The sequence below is a fragment of the Tigriopus californicus genome, chromosome 4 (assembly GCF_007210705.1).
Source record: "Tigriopus californicus strain San Diego chromosome 4, Tcal_SD_v2.1, whole genome shotgun sequence".
Taxonomy (NCBI): Eukaryota; Metazoa; Arthropoda; class Copepoda; order Harpacticoida; family Harpacticidae; genus Tigriopus; species Tigriopus californicus.
This window is the reverse complement of record NC_081443.1, coordinates 3257516-3262265: the sequence shown is the minus strand read 5'-3', so window position 1 is coordinate 3262265 and position 4750 is coordinate 3257516.

Sequence of the window (4750 nt, the reverse complement as noted above, 5' to 3'; positions counted from 1 at the left end):
TATGGTTTTCGATCATTTCTAGTTTGATTTTCACATGCTCTAGGATTTCAAATTTAGTGGGATTCTTTTTCTGTAGTCTTTTTGACCGCCATTGAGAATGTTATCTCCTTGATGCTTAATGAAGGCATAAAAAATTTGATTTATCCTTTCGTTGATACATTATGAAGTCAGCCTTGGGGGTTGTCACATCTGACTAGCCCTTAAAACTTGGCACTCTAGTTTATCAAATTTGAATATTCTCCCCTGAAAATGATCACTAGTTACAAAAACTTTAAGATAGATAATCGCTGAAAAAAAAACACATTCATTACTTTTGGAATATGAATCCTGTTTCCCTAAAAGTCAGGGAAAACATTCAAGAGCGCATAAGTTATGCGTAAGTTTTTGGGTTAAGAGAGGTTGACTTAGATTTGTGGATGAAAACGTTAGCTTGCCATGATGTCAAAGTCGCAAAGTTGTGACGACGAGTGTTTTACAAAATTTAACATCGGGATCAAAATTGGTTGCCAGCAGGAGAGTGTTTTTGCCTGCATGTGGCAACAATTTTTGGATCTTTCCCCGCCAAAAGTCTGACAACGATGCTCTCAGTTGCTGAAAGAGTCAAACAAATGCCGGTTCCTATTCAAGGTGCAATATGAATTCAATCAACAAACGTTTTTTAAATACGGCTGTAAGAACTAAACTCCAAGTATACTGGGTGCTCCATATTATTTTCTACACTTATTTTTAGCCCCGATAAGCGCGTCAATGGGAGATCTGGCTAATTCTCCTTCATTTTAGACATAGTTTGCCCATGATCATTACCAACCATTTTCGAGCACATTGTCGATCTAAATTTAAAAGTAGACAACATAGTAGCCTCTTAAACATGCAAGAGCTGTGGAAGGAGGTTATGTCCAAACTTGACAAAGGTGAGACCGCCATTAAAATTGCCAATAGTTTTGGCATCCACCGTACCTCGGGTTACTACAGTATTAATAAGCTCCATGCCTCCACCAGGGTATTCTCCAAGTCCAGGCTTACCTTGAACAAAGGCTGGGCTCCAAAGGATTCTGGCCTTCCAACTTTCATTTTAAGTCTTAAGCTCTCCGTCTCATTACAAATGAGTTCTACTTCATCAAGTCCATTGAAATCAATATATACATGATAATACGGCGCACCCGGTATGATGATAAAAGCAATCCATAGTCAGTTCCAGTGCTTGTGCTTGGATAATACGTGTCATAAATTGAGACACGCATTATACAATACATCAGAATGATTTCCAAATATGTAAATATTATATTGAAGTTCCTTCTGTAAACACACATTTTACACTGTGTGATACTATTAGTCCTCAAAAAATGGTTTTGACCGAAACATCGTGAAGTTTCGACTCAAAACAGAGTAGAAAGCACGTAATTCTGGACCGATGCATCTACGATTTAAAGGTCTTACTTTCTGGACTAACAGACGCTCGTCTCTCGCGTTCATTGACCAAACTATTTTTAGGCAAGAAGTATGAACCAATATTCCGTTATTGTTAGCTCATACTCGCGTCAGACGTGTGGAAATATTTTTCGGTCCAATGACATTTACATCTCTCCCTCTCATTACAGAGTGATGACATGTAAATTGAACTTGGCTTTCGCCTCGATTCATCGACCACAGAATTTGGGGGTTGTCATTGATCCACCGATTCGTACCCTTGGCTAGATCAAAATCCACATCCACCCCATTCATTTTGATTGATTGCATCGTCGCTATTGAAGGCTGATCGGGATCAAATCTAAGACAAAACCTAGAAAACGTCAAATCTGACGTGGATTCCATAGCTATGCTCCATAGGAATGAATCAAGGGATCTGCGCGATCTCGAGAGAGGGTTGGGCGCCTTTACATTCTATCGCCATGAGGGTGATCCCACGTCTTGACTAACAAGGCTGGAAGGCATCTCATCTCTTGTGTTTTCTCTCTATCTCGTCATCAGTGATCAATGCATAAAACCAATTGGAGCGGAAGACATTTCCATTCGCCGTCGTCTTGGGTACCCTTTTCGGTACTACAACAACCATTGGATGCTGGAGCGGAAATCCAAATTGACGTGTGAGTCTGGTGATCTCGAGGACAAAAATCTGAAGGCGCAAATTTGATTTGGCACAATTTACACATTTTCTACGTGCGATTTGATTTGATTCCCTCCACTGTTGGCACTGGCGTTTATTCAGAACAAAGGGACGAGATGGAACCATTCAACCCCTAGCAGGGCGGTGGTGGTGGTGGAGATGGTGGTAGTGGTGGCACTCATACATAAAATCACAATCAAATGACAACAAATGATGCTTGGATCCCGAGTTTACGGTCTGAACTGCTCCCCGGAATTTTGGAATGCTCAACGTATATTGGAGAGCATTTGAGGATGGGGCACACACACACTACATACGACACATGGATGGGTTGAAAGTTGGAGGTGCTCAATAGCTGGTTGACTAGGGAGAGAAAAAGGGGCGAGTTCCACTTGCAGACAGAGGAGATTAGATGTTATCAGTGCTCCATTATATGCAAACTACTGAATGTACAGTATGTAAGTAGAAAAGCTCTATGTCCTCTGCGCATTGTGGAATACTTCAAGAGAGCCAATAATCAAGACAAATTGTTTCTCCGAGTAGGACGGATTGAAATCCTCCCCTGACTACAGAAGAAACCCGAATGAAAAAGGAGCGACCCTGGTGAACCATATGTTGATACAGAGAGAATAAATAGTGAATCCTCAAAAGGTAAATCAAACAAGTATTTTGGGGATCGATTTAAACGGAAGCTGCTAAATTTCTTGGCCAGTAAAAGAGTTGAGTTGTCAACGTTCAAAGATACTGAGGGTCGTTTCTTATTCATATCATACAGCGAGCATGTCGATGTGTGTGTATGCTTATTTTCAGCGATCAAATGCAAAATGTCTCCCAAGGATTCCAACTTCTCAAGCACCCATGTTTCTTAGAGCGAATTTCAAACTGGGACATGGCGGAAGTTGCCATAAAAGAGGGTCTGGCCAACAACATTGACGCCTTGGCATATGGTTGGCATTTAACGAAAGTTTGAAAAAAAAACTTCTGCCAACGAGGACATGCGTTTGATGTTTGTTTGCCTTTTATTGCATTCTCTGGTTCCCGAGTTCTATAGCTGTGGACAGGATGCCAGAGGAAGCTAAAGACTGGCAATTATCTAAAAAGCTAAGTGCTCTTTACCCTCTCTAGCTTCCTCTCAAATGGGTTTCTAACTGGTCGGAGGGCTCAGGGATCCTACTTATATCGAGCCCAAACAAGTCATGTTCGGATACAAATTTTTATCTTGGACAATTGTATTCCATCTCGTTATAAATTGCCCTCAATCGAAGTGTCGGGCTTATTTGCATTGTGTCTACCATTGGAAAATCTCAACCAAGACGAGACAGTGGATAAACTCCAGGGAAATGGCAACGCTTGTTTAGAAATGAGGAAAGAGGCGAACTCACCGATGCAACTTTTATCCCCAAGGAATGGAATGGAAGCAATGGCAGCCCCTCCCCGAAAAAGGGGATGAACTGCAACACCCTAGGAGTTCCATTCATTTGTTAGAATGCCCCAATGTTGGGGGAGATGTTTCACGAACAAGACTCCTCTTGTTATGATCACCTTTTAAAGTAACTTTTGTTCTTTCCGACCAAATTTGATATTTTTAGCAATATTTTATTTATAAATATTCTTCTTATGATATGATTCCAGTCATACACCTATATTGTCCTTCTCCCTTGCTTTAGATTTGGCCTTTTTTATTGAATAGATATCTCGATTTCTATCAAATCATCCATTTGAAGTAGAAAAAAATCAGGGAAATATGATTGAAGTTGTGTCATCGTACTAATATCTTGGCTCAGCATCAGAATACTATTCACTTGAACAAGCCTGGAAATAAATGACAAATTCCGTCTATACCCGGTGTAAGTTGGCTGTGAACTGTAACTATGATGTTCCTCTAAATTCTTCCTCCACAAAATGCCCAAAATCAGGGTGTCGCAGTACATTCATATATGAATTTTCTCCACTTCACATTGTTTATACGTATTTGAGTGGACCAACCGTTAAACTGGCAATGCATAAGTTTTTGCTTTTGTGCTTGTTCAACACAACCTTTTCTGAGTAGGCCCTGTAGTGCCAAAACTTCGATGACTTTAATTACTAATCTAATACATCAACGATATTCATGTTTTCTTTTTGAGGTATGTTACAAAAAAGTGCAGTTGATCCTGATTTAGGTGTCAAGTTAAAACATATTGCAGTCAAATATGTGAGCTTTTTGAAAATTGTACCGTTTTGCCTTTGGAGTAAAGTCTTGGCATGCCCTAATTTCAGGAATCTAAGGGATGCAATAAATCGTATCTAAGGGATGCAATAAATCGTTTAGTGAATAGAGGAAATGAATAAAGAAATCCATTCGTAGATCAAGAAAATGACAAAACCTTTACTTTTGGAACGGTCGCATCGAGTTATTTTGTGAAGCTCAAATTGAGATTACAATGTCGAAAAATCAAAGCTAAATTATAATAGTTATTTAGTATAACAATATAAAACTAAGCTTTGCGCCAAACATACACTGGGGAAAGGCAAATAATACATTGAAGGAACCTGTAAAAGAAGAGAGTGCTTTTATTGTTTTGACTAACCTGGATTGTGGAGGGTACAAAAGTACATAAAACCTTTACAATCACTACCATTGACCCTAAAACCAGAGTTAAGGAC